Genomic DNA, 20,387 nt, shown 5'->3' with positions numbered 1-20,387 from the left:
TGTGCATCTGACAAGGGAGGTTAGAGTCTCAAGGGAGTTGTCAAAAGGCTCTCACCCACTTTTTCCCTTGGCTGGGCAATCCTCTGTGTCCACTGCATTAGTGTATATTTGTTACTCCCAGAATATTGAACTGCTGCATCCTGGTTCTTGCCCTGCTTTGTCTACTTTTCTGAAGGTATCAACTCTGTTCACAGAAAACACAGAGAGCTTTGAATTTCTGATTTTGCATTTGGAAGTGGCCATTTCATGTCCTCCACCTGGGTATTCCACCACTTAAAGGTTACCCCGTTCTGACAGTGGTGAGCAGCGTGTTGAGTAGTCAACAGCACCATGACATTCTCTGGCAGGGGCAGTGTCCATGCCCAGAAGTCTTAATAATACTCTAGTCCTGCAGGTACAGTTCCTTCACTATCTTTAATTCTTCAGTGCTGTCAGTAGAAGTCACAGATAAAATAACATCTGTGTCCCTTCACACACAGCCTCTGGGGGCACCTCCCCTTCCCCACCACAAAGAATGCGGAGCCTGCACTACTGCAGACTGGAGCATACTACAGCATGAAGGTGGAAGAGCAAGTCAACTGTTGTCTGGGAAGCAGTGTGACAGGTTCCTGGTCTGTGGAAGTGCTCTCTATCAATTTGGGGAACTGCCGGCCCCTACGAATGCTGCACCTCAGCTCCAAGTTACAGGAGAGGATAGTCTGTCATGGTGGAATCAGGACTTCAGGTTGAACATGGACTTGGAAGCTTCCAGCAACTTTAAATACCCAAGTTCTCTAAATTCAGCTCCCACCTAATAAAGGCCACCGGTGTGGGTAGGCATCTCCTGTTAGATCAGCAACTCATCCTTTCTTCCCTATTGAGCTTCAGGTGAAGCAGCATTTCAAGAGGTTGCTTGAAACTCTCCATGCCCTGGGCCCACACATGTTCATCTGCAGCCTTACATGGCTGGCAACTCCAGATTCCACAATAAACTTGGAAAGCTGCTCACTGCTACAGAGATCTGCCTTCAGTACTATCCCTATGGCCCGCCTTGTCCTCACTATTACCTCCTTGCCTTGAATCCCTCACAAGGAACATATTTCTCAGCTAACTTTGTTGTTCCTTTTTTTTTCTGTATGCAGGCCTCTCACTGTTGTGGCTTCTCCCGTTGTGGAGCACACGCTCCAGACGCACAGGCTCAGCGGCCATGGCTCACAGGCCCAGCTGCTCCGCGGCATGTGGGATCTTCCCAGACCGGGGCACGAACCCATGTCCCCTGCATCGGCAGGCGGGACTCTCAACCACTGCGCCACCAGGGAAGCCCATTCCTTTTGTTTTTAATGAGAGCTGCTGCCCCTTGGAATGTGCTTGCATTTGGGCTAAGGCCAAGACCTTCTGCCACTCATCCCAGTGGCAGCTCCAGCAGCTGTGCTTCCACCAGCATTAGTGCAGTGTGAAGGCCCTCCATATGATTACAGTCCACTTTCCCTGAGCCCACCACTGTCAGACTTGGGTCTTCATGAAATTAGACCTCTGAGATGCCTCTGAGCTGCCCCCTGGCTGGGGAGGCAAAAAGTAAATGGCCTATTAGAAATGCCTGAGTCAACTTGGATATATTTATGATAGTACTGTTCATCTGACCAGACCATTAGCATTGGCTTTATTACATTATGCCATATGATTAACACCTTATGGTATGACCACCTCAACTAAGTGAGCCAAAAATTGCCTGGGTGCTATTTCATACTTTTTAAATCTGAAGTAGGTTCTCCACACTGACAGTCTGACCTTTGGCTTAACCCCCCAAAAGTGCGTTTTTGAGAACTCTGAGTTAAAGTCCTTCAGCCACCTTTTCTTCTGCCAGCTGATCTGCATGGTATTAGACAAGAATTGAGCAATTATTTATTTTTTTAAATTTCTTTAACATACTTTATCTCATAGTATTTTTCGTGAATACCTTGTTATAGAAAAAGTCTAAAGTAATGTAGATAATATTAAGCTTATATTGGTGAATTAGTTTATAAAAAATATATTCGTATGAATTGTCTTACCTGTGCCTAACAAGAGTTGAGCAATTATTGACAGGGACTTTTCTCTACCCCAACCTCCTAGGAGGAGCAGTTCATTCTGCACCTCGCTTTTCTAGTTTTACTGATAGACACCATGACAGAAGATGAGGACCACTGTTTGGGACACTCCAGGGTTAGATGTGCTGTGCTTAACACATCCAGCACATCCCCCACTACTCCCTACTGGCACAAACACTTCCCAGCACACCCACGACTATGACATCTCAAGAACGGGTCTGGGGCTTCCCTGGTGGTGCAGTGGTTAAGAATCTGCCTGCCAATGCAGGGGACGTGCATTCAAGCCCTGATCCAGGAAGATCCCACGTGCCACAGAGAAAGTAAGCCCGTGTGCCACAACTACTGAGCCTGAGCTCTAGAGCCTGTGAACCACAACTGCTGAGCCCGTGTGCCACAACTACTGAGTCCGCACGCCTAGAACCATGCTCTGCAACAAGAGAAGCCACCGCAATGAGCCCATGCACTGCAAGGAAGAGTAGCCCCTGCTCGCTGCAACTAGAGAAAGCCTGCGCAGCAACGAAGACCCAACGCAGCCAAAAATAAATAAATGTTTTTTAAAAGTGGGGCGTGTGGGTAGAGAGAGTTGGGAACCATGTGAGCAAGATGAGATTGGATGGGAAGAGGCGAGACCACACAGCCAGACCAGCCTGTGCGATGAGCTTTGGCAGTTTAACACAAAGGAAGCTACTGCCAGGTTTTAGCTTTTGCATTTCAAACTTCTAAGCTACAGAGAGTTCCCACTGATATATAAATTTTACTAGAGCATAAAAGATTGTAAATTTTTCTGATTTTTTTCTTTCCCAATTAATTTCCCTTGTAATGAATAAGAAATTCCAAAGTTGGAAAAACTATTTAACCACCTAAAGTTCAATTGCTAATTTATTTCAGCAATACACCTTAACCAACGTACAGGGTTGCTCTCTGACACAACCCTGATTATTACCTGATGTTATTTTATAATTTCTAGCTCTTAGATACAAAAAATAAAGAATTATAAATATATTTTCAGGCAGGCATATGCCAGATTCCCCCTGGTAAGTTGCCCCAGGCTCCTGACCAATTTTCTGGTGTGCTCCAGTCCATCTTCCACTCCAGCAACCAGTGATGTGTCCACCCTGTAGATGGTGAGGTCTCACCTGCTTAAAAGCAAGGCCTTCAAGACCCTTCACAACCAGATCCATGTAGACTCTCCAGCCTCATCTCCCTACCTTACCCTGCAAAAATGGAACTGCCAGTAGCTCCTGGCATGCCAGATTGGGTTATCATCATCTCTTTGTCTAGTTCCCCAAGAAGGCTGTGAGCTAATGTTAAGAACCGGGCCCAGAACCCAACTCAAATTGAGCACATAGTGGTGTCAACAGATATGTGTTAAATTAGTAAACAGGTGATCCTCACTATTTCCAACAAATAATTTGCTGAGGCCTGTATGGTTTATGACATATCTCTTTAAAGTAAAATGCCTTCAGTTGGCTTATGGGTTATAAAATGCACTTCTATTCCCAGGGCTACATTATAAGGGAAAATTCTGTACTTAGCCAGCTACCCTGTGTATAAATGTTGGGGAGGAGAAAGGAAGTGGGAGGAGTGGCTGCGTTATCCTCTGAGTGTTATTCAGTAGATATATCACTGTTTTTAAAGTGATTTAATGTGGTTTCTTTTTTTCCTTTTTGATAGCACGTGGTACAAATTCAAAACTTGTACAGTGAAAAGCAACTGCCTCTCTCCCATTCCTCCACCTTCCCAGTTTCTCTCCCCAGAGGCAACAGCAGTTACCAGATTCTATGTGTCCTTCCAGAGATAGTCTATACATATACAGCCCCCCAATTTTTTTTTTTTTTTTTTTTTTTTGCGGTATGCGGGCCTCTCACTGTTGTGGCCTCTCCTGTTGTGGAGCACAGGCTCCGGAGGCCCAGGCTCAGCGGCCATGGCTCACGGGCCCAGCCACTCCACGGCATGTGGGATCTTCCCGGACTGGGGCACGAACCCGTGTCCCCTGCATCGGCAGGCAGACTCTCAACCACTGTGCCACCAGGGAAGCACCCCCCAACTTTTTTATAATGCAGATACTAGATATGTTGTCCTGCGTTTTGCTTTTATTTAACAACGTATCTCAAAGATGTTTTCGTTGTAGTACATATAGAACTTTCTCATTCTTTCCGGTGGCTGCAAAATATTCCATTGCTTGTGATAAAGGAAATATTCACATATTGAAGTATGGGGAAGTCATTCTGGCTTATACATGTGTTAACTTGAATTTGATGCTAACTAAAACAGCCTGTTTGTGGCCTATCAAACATACATTGTACATCTACTTTAATTATTAAAGAAAAGGACACATTGACCAAAAGTAATGTCCATATTAAAAATAAAGATTAAATGCCTCCCTTCCTAGGACACCAATGCTGGTACTCCTTCTATGATAAGGCCGGTTCCCAGGTGCCAAGGCCATACTGACTTACTGTGTATGTGCTGATCTGTTTTTTGAAAACTTGAAGGAATGTATCCCTGACTTGTTTAATGTTCTTTGTTCTAACAAGATATAAAACTGTGCTGAAAGCCATGCTTCTCCAGAGCAGTTCCTCAGAGTTATCTGAGAGGCTGTCTTCTGGGCTATGGTCCTCAGTTTGGCTCAAATAAAACTGTTTTCTATTCCTATTATAGATTATTTATTGGTTGGCCTCATCGACACATGGATGCACCATAATACACTTAAATCAGTGCTCCCAACTGAGGTGCAGTGAGGTTGTTTTCAATCTTTCATTATTTCAAACAATGCTGCAATTAATGTTCTTAGATATGTGCCATTTCATGCAAGTATTTCTGGTGGAAAAACTCCCTGAAGTGAGCTGCTAGGTTCAAAGGGTGTGCGCATTTTTAAATTTAGCAAAACAGTGCCATCTAGCCCCCCTTAGAGGCTGTACTGTGTGTATTCCACGGGCCATGGGAGGTGGGGGCCATGCCCCACAACTTGCCAGCACAGAACAATAGCTAACTCTTTGATCTTTGCCAATCTGATAAAAAGGGTGTCTTAAGGTGGGTTTTTGTTCCAGCTTGATTGAGATATAATCAATATACAGCATTCTGTAAGTTTAAGGTGTACGATGTGATGATTTTTTTGTTGGTGGTGTATAATTTCTTTACAATATTGTGTTAGTTTCTGCTGTACAGTGAAGTGAATCAGCTATGTGTATACCTATATCCCCTCCCTCTTGGACCTCCCTCCTACCCCACCCCCAATCCCACCCATCAAGGTCATCACAGAGCACTGAACTGAGCTTCCTGTGCTTTATAGCATGTTCCCACTAGCTATTTTATGCATGGTAGTGTATATATGTCAATCTTAATCTCCCAGTTCGCCCCACCCTCCCCTTCCCATCCTGTGTCCACATGTCCATTCTCTACTTCTACATCTCTATTCCTGCCCTGAAAATAGGTTCATCTGTACCATTTTTCTAGATTCCACATATATATGCATTAATATACGATATTTGTTTTTCTCTTTCTGACTTACTTCACTCTGTATGACAGACTCTAGGTCCATCCACATCTCTACAAATGACTCAATTTCGTTCCTTTTTATGGCTGAGTAATATTCCATTGTATATATGTACCACATCTTCTTTATCCATTCATCTGTCATTGGACATTTTGGTTGTTTCCATGTCATGGTTATTGTAAATAGTGCTGCAATGAACATTGGGGTACATGTGTCCATTTGAATTATGGTTTTCTCAGGGTATATGCACAGTAGTGGGATTGCTGAGTTATATGGTAGTTCTATTTTTAGTTTTTTAAGGAACCTCCATACTGTTCTCCATAGTGGCTGTATCAATTTACATTCCCATCAACAGTGCAAAAGGGTTCCCTTTTCTCCACACCCTCTCCAACATTTATTGTTTGTAGATTTTTTAAATGATGGCCATTCTGACCAGTGTGAGGTGATACCTCATTGTAGTTTTTATTTGCATTTGTCTAATAATTAGTGATGTTGAGCATCTTTTCATGTGCCTCTTGTCTATCTGTACCAATGGCATTCTTCACAGAATTAGAACCAAAATTTTTGTTCTAATTTTCTAATTCCATACAATTTATATGGAAACACAAAAGACCCTGAGTAGCCAAAGCAATCTTGAGAAAGAAAAACGAAGCTGGAGGAATCAGGCTCCCTGACTTCAAACTATACTACAAAGCTACAGTAATCAAGACAGTATTGTACTGGCACAAAAACAGAAATACAGATCAATGGTGCAGGACAGAAAGCCCAGAGATAAACCCACACACATATGGTCACCTAATTTATGACAAAGGAGGCAAGAATATACAATGGAGAAAAGACAGCCTCTTCAATAAGTAGTGTTGGGAAAACTGGACAGCTACATGTTAAAGAATGAAATTAGAACTCTGCCTAACACCATACACAAAAATAAACTCAGAATGGATTAAAGACCTAAATGTAAGACCAGACACTATAAAAACTCTTAGAGGAAAATCACTCTTTGACATAAACCAGAGCAAGATCTTTTTCGACCCACCTCTTAGAGTAATGAAAATAAAAACAAAAATAAACAAATGGGACCTAATTAAGCTTAAAAGCTTTTGCACAGCAAAGGAAACTATAAACAAGACGAAAAAACAACCCTCAGGATAGGAGAAAATATTTGCAAATGAAGCAATGGAAAAAGAATTAATCTCCAAAATATACAAACAGCTCATGTAGCTCAATATCAAAAAAAACCCCAAACAACTCAATTAAAAAATGGGCAGAAGACCTAAATAGACATTTCACCAAAGAAGACATACAGATGGCCAAAAGGCGCAATGTGATGATTTGATACACATATATATTGCAAAATGTTTACCACAATAAGGTTAGTTAACACAGCATTCACCTCACATAATTAGCACGTTGTTCTCATTGTATGGTGAGAACATTACAGCTCTACTCTCATAGCAACTTTCAAGTGTAAAATGCAGTATTGTTAACTCATTCACCATGCTGAACATTAGATCCTGGCACTTACTCATAACTGAGAGTGCAGCTGTCTTACTATGAATTAGATTGGGCATCATTTCGTGTGCTTAAGAGCCACTGTATATCTCATTCTAGGTTTGTTGGTTTCTAGAAATCAATTTGTAGGTTCTCTTCCATAACAAGGCGATTAGCCCATTGTCATGAGTTGCAAATGTATTTTATAGTTTTGTTTTTGGTCTTTTAACTTTGTACATAATGGTGTTTTTATTTGTTACAAAGCTTTATTTTTAAACACAATTGATTAATTTTTTCTTTCATGGCTTCTGAGTTTTAAATCACAGGTAAAACGTACTTATCCACACCAAGATTACTTTTTAAATTGTCCACTGTTTTCCAGTTTTATTTTTTACTTTAAAATCTTTGAGCCCTTGAAATAATTTTGGTGTAAGATGTGAGACTATAGGACAAATTTAAATTTTTTCAAGATGGCTATCCAGATGTCACAACATTGTTTATTAATTAAGCCATATTTCCCCCCACTGATTTAAGATGTCATCTTTATCTTTTACCACATTTCACACATATTTTGGTCTTTTTGGACCATTCTGTCCCATTGGTCTATGATCTATGAAGCAGTACTTTGAATTATTATAGCTTGATATATATGTGTGTATATATGTATATATGTTTATATAGATTGACCTTAAAACACAGACAATAAAATTTATGTATTTCTGAAGTAATTTATCTCAAAATCTTTCTTCACTTTACTTACGAGGATAATTATAACTTGATTTTTTTTTTTTTTTTTTTTTTTTTTTGCGGTACATGGACCTCTCACTGTTGTGGCCTCTCCCACTGCAGAACACAGGCTCCGGACGCGCAGGCTCAGTGGCCATGGCTCACGGGCCCAGCCGCTCCACGGCATGTGGGATCTTCTCAGACCGGGGCACGAACCCGTGTCCCCTGCATCGGCAGGCGGACTCTCAACCACTGCGCCACCAGGGAAGCCTTATAACTTGATTTTAATGCTGGGAAGAATGTCGATGAAGATTTTAAGTTTTTCACTTCAATGAAGATTTAAAAAGTGAAAAACTGGGTCTTACATTTTAGACCCAGTTTTCAAGGATGTGTTTCAGTCCTTTGTACACATCCTTTTCTTTCACAGTTGAATTCCCTGACAACCAACCTAGTCTAAGGAGCATCTCTGAATGGAGCTCAAGAGTCACTGCTTTTGGCACATTTAAGGGTGTCCATGTGTCTTTGTTTCTATGTGGTTTTAGCCCTTTATCTTTTCTTGCTTTATTTTTAACTTGAGTCATTGGACAAAAAGTCAGTATGATATAAAAAATCATGGTTAACAAACTTGACCTTATGGGACTATATACAGAATGCATCATTGACCCCTGCAGAAAACTGATGGTAATGAAATGTTACATATCAAAGCTAATGTAGACCTTTTATTCTATTTGAAATGCTAGATTGTGTGTGATCCCCTTCATGGATGATATTTTCAAGCTTGTCTTCATAGTAAGCAGGTTATTTTATTATTTTTTCTTGAAAATGTGGTCTTTTTTTTTCATGTGAATACTTCAAGGGAAGTCATCACTAGCTTTTGTTTAGTATAAAAAAGGAAAAAAGAAAGCTACAAAAAATAACCTTGGACTTAAAGGAAACCTAAGTCTGTCACGAGGAGCCTGGTTGAAGAATTCATATTTTTATAAAGGAAATAGAGTTCAGATTTTTCTACATAGCAGTTTTTAAAGAAGCAATGCTAGTAGAGGGTTTGAAAGGCTTATTTCCCAAGCTCAAAGTGATTTTGGGAAGGTGTAGCAGGTTATTTTTTAATTTGTGTCTGATAATTTCAATATCTGGAGTATTTGCTCCAGATAGTTTTCTGCTGGTTGTTTATCATGGTGCTTTATTTCCCTCTTTGACTGATTACTTTTTGATGCTATGCTGTTCCTTGTCTTTGAATAACTATATTGGAGGAATTCTGAAGCCTAGTTGAAGGTGAATTCTTCCAGAGAAGATTTGCATTTGCCTGTGTGAAGCACCTCATGGTCTGGGATATTTTAGAACACTCAAGGGAGGTAATGGCTCTCTTCACTAATTTCTTGGATTGGATCCATTGTTTCTTGGATCCCATGTACCCTTCTCTCTTGGTTTACCCTGTAGGTTTTGTTTGTTTTTTTATAAATTTATTTATTTATTTTTGGCTACGTTGGGTCTTTGTTGCCACGTGCGGACTTTCTCTAGTTGTGGTGAGCAGGGGCTACTCTTTGTTGCAGTGCGCGGGCTTCTCATTGCGGTGGCCTCTCTTGTTGCAGAGCACGGGATCTATGTGCGAGGACTTCATTAGTTGTGGCATGTGGGCTCAGTAGTTGTGTCTCACGGGCTCTAGAGTGCAGGCTCAGTAGTTGTGGCGCACGGGCTTAGTTGCTCCGCACCATGTGAGATCTTCCTGGACCAGGGCTCGAACCCATGTCCCCTGCATTGGCAGGTGGATTCTTAACCACTGCACCACCAGGGAAGTCTCTATTATGTAGTTTTTGTTGGAGGATATCCTCCAAAAGCATTCTAAAGAAGCATGAGAGATGAACTTCATGTCCTTGCATGTCTGAATATGTCTTCATTTTGCCTTTGTTTCAGATTGGTAGTTGATTGATTATAGAATTCTAAGGGTGGGTGAGGGGCAGATGAATTTTTCTGTAATTAGGTTTGTAAATAATACCCTTGTTTCTAGTCCCCTGCCTCACCCCTGTACCCTGCCATGCCCTGCCCCTGTATCTAAGACCTCAGTCTTTCCCAGTCAATGACTCTAAGAAAAAAATCTATCTTCTTCTCTCATCCCTGATGAGTAGGTGTCTGTTGATGGCTTTCTGCATCTGGTGTGAATGTAGAGGTGTACTGTGTCATAGATGGACTTTCAAAATAACTTCCTGTTTTCTCTGCCCCTGCCCAGGCACACTCCCCCTCTTTTCTTTACCTACTACTTCTAAGCATTCAGTCTTTATGGGAGACTCTTGTGCAAATTAGCCCTCTCTGCTTTCCATTTTCCATAGTACTGTTGCTTACTTTGTCCCTTTTTATACTCTCTTTGTTCATCTGAGTTTATATAATTTTTATATGTGTCATTTGAGTGGGGCCTTAAATAGGTGAGAAGATAGGTGTGTGTTTAATTGGCCACTTAAACCAAAAGGCTATGTGTCAGTTTACTGAGGTTAAGACAAAAGAAAAGTAGGCCTTTGTCATAGCTTTGTGTTATGCTATTTAGAACTGAAATTTGTTCTGTATGCACATGTCCACCCTCATTCTTTTCATGACATTATATTAAAAGTTGAAACGGGCATTAATATCCAGGGATCAACATTGAAACCTAACAGTATAGCAAATCAGAAGCTTTCCATAGGTCAATACATTACATGGAAATTATCTTTTAGGCAAAGAATATGTAAAGTTGGAGTAGAATAGTTGTAAGTAGAGTCTGGCTTTCATGTAAACAAGGATATTCAGTAACCTGTTTCTGGAAAATATGTGTTTCCAGAAAACTAAGGTACTTCATTTGGGAGAAATTGTGTAATAAGTTTTGAACATAAGGTGAAGTTAAATTTTGTTCAATTCTAATGGGGCCAATCTTGATTAGTTAATCATATTGCCTCTGATGTTACTGTATTATTATGAAGTGTTTGTATGAAAAAATTCTGAGATGAATAAATAGTGAATGAAAATTACTGGGCCTTAGTATCAGCAGAAGTAATTCCTCCACCTTAATGTTATTGTTCACACAGTTCTGTTATTTGTCCTAATACTAAGTTTTATCCAATTTGTTTTTTAGAGATGAGAATTGTTTAAAAATTAAGGGTTTAAATTTAATATATTTGCAAGTATTTTCTCCTGAGATTTGATTATGAATGTTCAGAATCACTGGGGATGAAAAAGATGAATGAGCTATGAACTATTAGAGGTCATTTGGTTTGATGGTCACAAGCAGCCACAATACATGAGGTGCCATGAGGAGATAAGAACAAATTGTTGTTGGAATTCACAGAAATGACAGAAGTCTTGGCAAAGGCTTCATGAAACTTGGTTACATACAGTAAGATCTTTAAAACTGAAATCAAGTGGTAAGCAATGTGGAAGAAGCTATGCGTGGGTACTTTTGAAAGAGTCATGCTGTTTTTGTAGGGGTGATGTACTCAGACACAGACTTGCCTTTCATTTCTGGCATTTCCTAGGTGTGTTACTTGGGGCAAATCTTATATCTTCTAGTATTTAGTTTCTTTACTGATTAAAAAAAAGGAGCAGACCAGAGAATTTTAAATATCCTATCCACTTATATTATTTCTGCCATTCTTTGTCAATGAGGATGTAGTCTGAGAATGGATCTTAAAGGGCTTTTGTTACCAATGTTATGTGTTTGATCTTATTAAGTAGGCAGTGGGGATGGACTGGGATGATAAGAGCAGAAAAGGTCATGATTATGCATTTTCATTAGGGAAGTGATTTGTTAACAAGGATGGTTATTAGGATTACCTGTGGAGGTGTTAAAAAATGCAGCTATTTATATCTTTGGCCCTACTCCAACAGATTCTGTGGTAGGAAATTATTGTGGATACCTGAAGTTAGGGGGAGACTGGATCTTGAGAGTCCAGTTATGCAGCTGTTACTATAATTTGTGTGAGTTAAATGATAATATCGGTAAAGAAAGTGTCTATGGCTATTCCTTGAGAAGTAAGCCGTGATCCGCATCTTCATCCTTATCTTTTAGGTTTTCTTTAATCATCAACTTTTCTTACCCTTTCTAGTTGTTTTTATTCATACCATCACAGAGTCACAGATGTGTTCACATCATAGGTAATATTCACTAAGCACGTAGTATCGGTCAGGCTCTGTACACTTTACCTACATTACGCCAAGAAATTTATACAAAACCCCCAGGTTTGTGGGGATGGATGATTATCTATCAGCTAGATATGATTATCATACTCACATTATAGATGAGGCATCTGTGAGTTGTCCAAAGTCACAGTGTTAGAGTAACAGAAGTGTTTAAACGTGAAGTCTTTTTGAGTCTAGAAACCAAACCCTTAAACACTAAGCTGTACTGCCATGGATTGGAGACTTTGTCACTCTGGCTGCCAGAGTCCTCCACTCACCTCTTTTCTCTCTTCCTTTTTATACCCTTCCCAAAATATAAGGTGACATCAAAAGGTGTTTCTAAGAATGCTAGTGCGTACGTGATTGAGAACAGTGTTATTTCAATGAATGAATGTGTCCACCACACTGGTCTGCATGTAATATACTTTGAAAAGACACATGCACAGAAGATGTTTCTCTCTCTTTTTTTCTCCAACATCTTTATTGGAGTGTAATTGCTTTACAATGGTATGTTATTTTCTGCTTTATAACAAAGTGAATCAGCTGTACATATACCTATATCCCCATATCTCTTCCCTCTTGCGTCTCCCTCCCTCCCTCCCACCCACCCTTCTAGGTGGTCACAAAGTACCAAGCTGATCTCCCTGTGCTTTGCGGCTGCTTCCCACTAGCTATCGGTTTTACCTTTGGTAGTGTATACATGTCCATGCCACTCTCTCACTTTGTCCCAGCTTACCCTTCTCCCTCCCTGTGTCCTCAAGTCCATTCTCTAGTAGGTCTGGGTTGTTATTCCCATCCTGCCCCTAGGTTCCTCATGACCTTTTTTTTTTTTTTTTGGATTCCATATATATATGTCAGCATATGGTATTTGTTTTTCTCTTTCTGACTTACTTCACTCTGTATGACAGACTCTAGGTCCATCCACCTCACTACAAATAACTCAATTTTGTTTTTTTTTTATGGCTGAGTATAATTCCATTGTATATATGTGTCACATCTTCTTTATCCATTCTTCTGTCAATGGACACTTAGGTTGCTTCCATGTCCTGGCTATTGTAAATAGAGATGCAATGAACATTGAAGTACATGACTCCTTTTGATTTATGGTTTTCTCAGGGTATATGTCCAGTAGTGGGATTGCTGTGTTGTATGGTAGTTCTATTTTTAGTTTTTTAAGGAACCTCCATACTGTTCTCAATAGTGGCTGTATCAATTTACATTCCCACCAACAGTGCAAGAGGGTTCCCTTTTCTCCACACCCTCTCCAGCATTTATTGTTTGTAGATTTTTTATGATGGCCATTCTGACTGGTGTGACATGATATCTCGTGGTTTTGATTTGCATTGCTCTAATGTTTAATGATGTTGAGTATTCTTTCATGTGGTTGTTGGCAATCTGTATATCTTCTTTGGAGAAATGTCTCTTTAGGTCTTCTGCCCATTTTTGGATTGGGTTGTTTCTTTTTTTGATATTGAGCTGCATGAGCTGTTTATATATTTTGGAAATTAATCCTTTGTCAGTTGCTTCATTTGCAAATATTTTCTCCCATTCTGAGGGTTGTGTTTTCATCTTGTTTATGGTTTCCTTTGCTGTGCAAAAGCTTTGAAGTTTCATTAGGTCCCATTTGTTTATTTTTGATATTATTTCCATTTCTCTAGGAGGTGGGTCAAAAAGGATCTTGCTGTGATTTATGTCATAGAGTGTTGTGCCTATGTTTTCCTCTAAGAGTTTGATAGTGTCTGGCCTTACATTTAGGTCTTTAATCCATTTTGAGCTTATTTTTGTGTATGGTGTTAGGGAGTGTTCTAATTTCATACTTTTAAATGTACCTGTCCAGCTTTCCCAGCACCGCTTATTGAAGAGGCTGTCTTTCCTCCACTGTATATTCTTGCCTCCTTTATCAAAAATAAGGTGACCATATGTGTGTGGGTTTATCTCTGGGCTTTCTACCCTGTTCCATTGATCTATATTTCTGCTTTTCTGCCAGTACCACACTGTCTTGATTATTGTAGCTTTGTAGTATATTCTGAAGTCAGGGGGTCTGATTCCTCCAGCTCCGTTTTTTTCCCTCAAGACTGATTTGGCTCTTCAGGGTCTTTTGTGTCTCCATACAAATTTTAAGATTTTTTATTCTAGTTCTGTAAAAAATGCCATTGGTAATTTGATAGGGATTGCATTGAATCTGTAGATTGCTTTGGGTAGTAGAGTCATTTACTCAATATTGATTCTTCCAATCCAAGAACATGGTATATCTCTCCATCTGTTGGTATCATCTTTAACTTCTTTCATCAGTGTCTTATAGTTTTCTGCATACAGGTCTTTTGTCTCCCTAAGTAGGGTTATTCCTAGGCATTTTATTCTTTTTGTTGCAGTGGTAAATGGGAGTGTTTCCTTAATTTCTCTTTCAGATTTTTCTTCATTAGTGTACAGGATTGCAAGAGATTTCTGTGCATTAATTTTGTATCCTGCAACTTTACCAAATTCACTGATTAGCTCTAGTAGCTTTCTGGTGGCATATTTAGGATTCTCTATGTATAGTATCATGTCATCTGCAAACAGTGACAGCTTTACTTCTTCTTTTCCAATTTGTATTCTTTTATTTCTTTTTCTTCTCTCATTGCTGTGGCTAGGACTTCCAAAACTATGTTGAATAATAGTGGTGAGAGTGGACATCCTTGTCTTTTTCCTGATCTTAGAGGAAATGCTTTCAGTTTTTCACCATTGAGAATGATGTTTGCTCTCAGCTTGTCGTATATGACCTTCATTATGTTGAGTTAAGTTCCCTCTATGCCCACTTTCTGGAGACTTTTTTATCATAAGTTGGAGTTGAATTTTGTCAAAAGCTTTTCCTGCATCTATTGAGATGATCTTATGGTTTTCCTTCTTCAATTTTTTAATATGGTGTATCACACTGATTGATTTGCATATATTGACGAATCCTTGCATACCTGGGACAAATCCCATTTAATCATGGTTGGATTCTGTTTGCTAGCATTTTGTTGAGGATTTTTGCATCTATATTCATCAGCGATATTGGTCTGTAATTTTCTTTTTTTGTAGTATCTTTGTTTGCTTTTGGTATCAGGGTGATGGTGGCCTCATAGAATGAGCTTGGGAGTGCTCTTTCCTCTGAAATTTTTTGGAAGACTTTGAGAAGGATGGGTGTTAGCTCTTCTCTAAATGTTTGATAGAATTCTCCTGTGAAGCCATCTGGTCCTGGACTTCTGTTTGTTAGAAAACTTTAAATCACAGTTTCAATTTCATTACTTGTGATTGGTCTGTTTGTATTTTCTATTTCTTCCTGGTTCAGTCTGGGAAGGTTATACCTTTCTAAGAATTTGTCCATTTCTTCCATGTTGTCCATTCTATTGGCATAGAGTTGCTTGTAGTAGTCTCTTAGGATGCTTTGTATTTCTGTGGTGCCTGTTGTAAGTTCTCCTTTTTCATTTCTAATTTTATTGATTTGAGTCCTCACCATCTTTTTTTTTGATGAGTATGGCTAATGCTTTATCAAGTTTGTTTATCTTCTCAGAGAACCAGCTTTTAGTTTTATTGATCTTTGCTACTGATTACTTGGTTTCTATTTCATTTATTTCTGCTCTGATCTTTATGATTTCTTTCCTTCTGCTAACTTTGGTTTTTGTTTGTTCTTCTTTCTCTAGTTGCTTTAGGTGTAAGGTTAGATTGTTTATATGAGATTTTTCTTGTTTCTTGAGGTAGGCTTGTATTGCTGTAAACTTACCTCTTAGAACTGCTTTTGCTGCATCCCATAGGTCTTGGATCGTCGAGTTTTCATTGTCTTTTGTCTCTAGGTATTTTTTGATTTCCTCTTTGATTTCTTCAGTGATCTCTTGGTTGTTTAGTAATGTACTGTTTAGCCTCCATATGTTTGTGTCTTTTACGTTTTATTCCCTGTAATTGATTTCTAGTCTCATAGCGCTGTGGTCAGAAAAGATGCTTGATATGATTTCAATTTTCTTAAATTTACTGGAGCTTGATTTGTGACCCAAGATGTGATCTATCGTGGAGAATGTTCCATGCACACTTGAGAAGAAAGTGTAATCTGCTGTTTTTGGATGGAATGTCCTATAAATATCATTTAAATCTATCTGGTCTATTGTGTCATTTGAAGCTTCTGTTTCCTTATGAATTTTCCTTTTGGATGATCTGTCCATTCGTATAAGTGAGGTGTTAAAATCCCCCACTATTATTGTGTTATTGTTGATTTCTTCTTTTATAGCTGTTAGTAGTTTCCTTATGTATTGAGGTGCTCTTATGTTGGGTGCATATATATTTATAATTGTTATATCTTCTTCTTGATTGATCCCTTGATCATTATGTAGTGTCCTTCTTTGTCTCATGTAACATTCTTTATTTTAAAGTCTATTTTATCTGGTATGAGTATTACTACTCCAGCTTTCGTTTGGTTCCATTTGCATGGAATATCTTTTTCCATCCCCTCACTTTCAGTCTGTATGTGTCCTTAGGTCTGAAGTGGGTCTCTTGTAGACAGCATATATATGGGTCTTGTTTTTGTTTCCATTCAGCACTCCTGTGTCTTTTGGTTGGAGCATTTAATCCATTCACATTTAAGGTAATTATCGATATGTATGTTCCTATGACCATTGTCTTAATTGTTTTGGGTTTGTTTTTGTAGGTCCTTTTCTTCTCTTCTGTTTCCCACTTAGAGAAATTCCTTTAGCATTTGTTGTAGAGCTGCTTTGGTGGTGCTGAATTCTCTTAGCTTCTGCTTGTCTGTAAAGCTTTTGATTTCTCCATCAAACCTGAATGAGATTCTTGCCAGGTAGAGTAATCCTGGTTGTAGGTTCTTCCCTTTCATCACTTTAAATATATCATACCACTCCCTTCTGGCTTGTAGGATTTCTGCTGAGAAATCAACTGTTAAACTTATGGGAGTTCTCTTGTATGTTATTTGTCATTTTTCCGTTGCTGCTTTAAATAATTTTTCTTTGCCTTTAATTTTTGTCAATTTGATTACTATGTGTCTCGGCTTGTTTCTCCTTGGGTTTATCTTGTATGGGATTCACTGAACTTCCTGGACTTGGGTGGCTATTTCCTCTCCCATGTTAGGGAAGTTTTTGACTATATTCTCTTCAAACATTTCCTCTGGTCCCACCTCTCTCTCTTCTCCTTCTGGGAACCCTATAAATGCGAATGTTGTTGCCTTTAATGTTGTCCCAGAGGTCTCTTAGGCGGTCTTCATTTCTTTTCATTTTTTTTTCTTTATTCTGTTCTGCAGCAGTGAATTCCACCATTCTGTCTTCCAGGTCACTTATCCATTCTTCTGCCTCAGTTATTCTGCTATTGATTCCTTCCAGTGTAGTTTTCATTTCAGTCATTGTATTGTTCATCTCTGTTTGTTTGTTCTTTAATTCTTCTAGGTCTTTGTTAAACATTTCTTGCAGCTTCTTGATCTTTGCCTCCATTCTTTTTTCAATGTCCTGGATCAACTTCACTATCATTATTCTGAGTTCTTTTTCCAGAAGTTTGCCTATCTCCACTTCATTTAGTTGTTTTCCTGGGGTTTCATCTTTTTCCTTCATCTGATACATAGCTCTCTGCCTTTTCATCTTGTCTATCTTTCTGTGAATGTGGTTTTTGTCCCACAGGCTGCAGGATTGTAGTTCTTCTTGATTCTGCTGTCTGCCCTCTGGTGGATGAGGTTATCTAATAGGCTTGTGCAAGTTTCCTGATGGGAGGGACTGGTGGTGAGTAGAACTGAGTGTTGCTTTGGTGAGCATAGCTCAGTAAAACTTTAATCTGCTTGTCTGCTGATGGTTGGGGCTGGGTTCCCTCCCTGTTGTTATTGTTTGACCTGAGGTGACCCAACACTGGAACCTACCCGGCTCTTTGGTGGGGCCAATGGCAGACTCTGGGAGGGCTCACGCCAAGGAGCACTTCCCAGAACTTCTGCTGCCAGTGTCTGTGTTCTCATGGTGAGCCACAGCTACCCCCTGCCACTGCAGGAGACCCTCCAACACTATCAGGTAAGTCTGGTTCAGTCTCACTGCTTCTTCCCCCTGGGTTCCAATGCACACACTACTTTGTGTGTGCCCTCCAAGAGTGGAGTCTCTGTTTCCCCATGTCCTGTCAAAACCCTGCAATCAAATCCTGCTTGCCTTCAAAATCTGATTCTCTAGTAATTCCTCCTCCCGTTGCTGGACCCCCAGGTTGGGAAGCCTGTCGTGGGGCTCAGAACCTTCACTCCAGTGGGTGGACTTCTGTGGTATAAGTGTTCTCCAGTTTGTGAGTCATCTACCCAGCAGTTATGGGAATTGATTTTATTGTGATTGTGCCCCTCCTATCATCTCATTTTGGCTTCTCCTTTGTCTCTGGATGTGGGGTATCTTTTTTGGTGAGTTCCAGTGTCTTCCTGTTGATGATTGTTCTGCAGTTACTTGTGATTCCGGTACTCTCACAAGAGGGAGTAAGCACACATCCTTCTATTCCACCACGTTGAACCAATCTGGGAGCCATTTCTTAAAGTATATGTCTTGACATTATGCATAAACACACACACACACACATCCTATTAGGTATAAGTTAGACAGATAGTTAGAAAGATGATAAGATAGATAGATCGATCTATCCATCTATTTTTTAGCCTTTCTATCTATATCTATACATACTATATATTTTCTCTATATCTCTATCTAATCTATCTATCAGCGTTCTCCAGAGAAACCAATATGCTCTATTGGTTCTGCTTCTCTGGAGAACTCTGACTGATATACCTCACCTACATTTCTCACATTGTTTCCTCCACTTGCCCTGCTGCAACCACACCAGCCTCTTGACTGGGTCTTCAGACACACATGCATGCCCTTGTCCTAGGGCTTCTGCACTGGCCGCTCCCTCCACTAGACCGTTCTTCCCCCAGATAATTCCATGGCTCACTCTCCACTTCCTTCAAGTTCCACCTTCTCAAGGAAGCTTATACTAACCACTTTATTTAAATTGCAGCCCATCCCCTCTAGTCTTTCCCTTTCTCCCTACCCTGCTCTGTTTTCTTTTTTCCACAGCACTTTATCACCTCCTAACATATTTCATAATTTATTTGTGTTACATATTGTTTATTGTTTGTCTCCACAACTAGGATGTAAGTTCCATGAAGGAGACAATCCTTGTCTATTTTACAGACTGATGTACCCCAGGTGCTTAGCACAGAGGAAATACCCAGTGATAATTGTTGGAACAGCAATGAATGAGCAGTCTGTGGAGATCAGTGAATCAGAGGGCTAGTGGGTCTGAGATGGGGTGATGGGACTTGTCAGCTGAGGACTTCGCTTAATGAATGGGGTCTGCATGGACAGTGATTGGTAGGACTAGGAGGGTCAGTAGTAGGTAAATGGGGTCAATGGCTTGAGCATCTCTGTGGAGATCATTAAGGAGACTGGCTATGGGAGAGGCTAATTATCTTGCCCAAAGTCACCCATCTAGTAAGTGGCAGAGCTGGAATTGATCTCAAGATGTCTTAACCTCAGTGTGGTACAAGTCAAGATGTGAAAGCTGAGTGAAGGAAGTATACAGGGGCAGGGGCAAGACAAGGTCTGTGGATCCCGGAAATTTTCCCTGTGTAGCAAATCAGAATGGGGAAAAAACTAGAAAGTTGATACTACAGGTAAATTCAGCACTCAAGAGCTCTGGTAGAGGGCTTCCCTGGTGGTGCAGTGGTTGAGAATCTGCCTGCCAATGCAGGGGACAAGGGTTCGAGCCTTGGTCTGGGAAGATCCCACATGCCGCGGAGCGACTAGGCCCGTGAGCCACAGCTACTGAGCCTGCACGTCTGGAGCCTGTGCTCCGCAACAAGAGACGCCACGATAGTGAGGCCCACGCGCCGCGATGAAGAGTGGCTCCTGCTCGTGGCACTAGAGAAAGCCCTCACACAGAAACGAAGACCCAACACAGGCAAAAATAAATTTATAAAAAAGAATTAAAAAAAAAAAAAAGAGCTCTGGTAGAATAACCTAATGATGCTTAATCTGTCAGATTATATCAGTGAACAGTGCATGAGGCCATGATTCTCTAGACTAATGCACCCTTCCTGCGATTTCTGCCTCTGAGTCTGCAGGTAAATATGAGAATGAATCACAGCCCGATGCAGGTGTTGGGAGAGGGCAGGACCCACAGCAATGTTCCTATAAATGTGGGTAGCTGGTGCCCTGGCATGATGATTTAGATACTGGTGTGTAGGATGAGAGGGGGGAAAATACAGAAAGCAGAAAGACTAAAGTTTTGCAATAGTAATCCATGAATGAAGTGATGAGGCTAAAAACGTCCAAACCCAGTCCCATCACCATTAGTGCCTCTCTCCACCTTTCTTTGCCTTTTCCATCCAATCCTCCCACTCAGTCTTCCCCTTTCAGAGCTGCAGCCCATCTTGATTCCTACTCTTTGCTCCACAGATTAAAATGTCATCTCTGAAACTCCCAACCTACTTGTCATAG

The sequence above is a fragment of the Phocoena phocoena genome, chromosome 3 (assembly GCF_963924675.1).
Source record: "Phocoena phocoena chromosome 3, mPhoPho1.1, whole genome shotgun sequence".
Taxonomy (NCBI): Eukaryota; Metazoa; Chordata; class Mammalia; order Artiodactyla; family Phocoenidae; genus Phocoena; species Phocoena phocoena.
Note: the sequence above shows the minus strand (reverse complement) of the source record.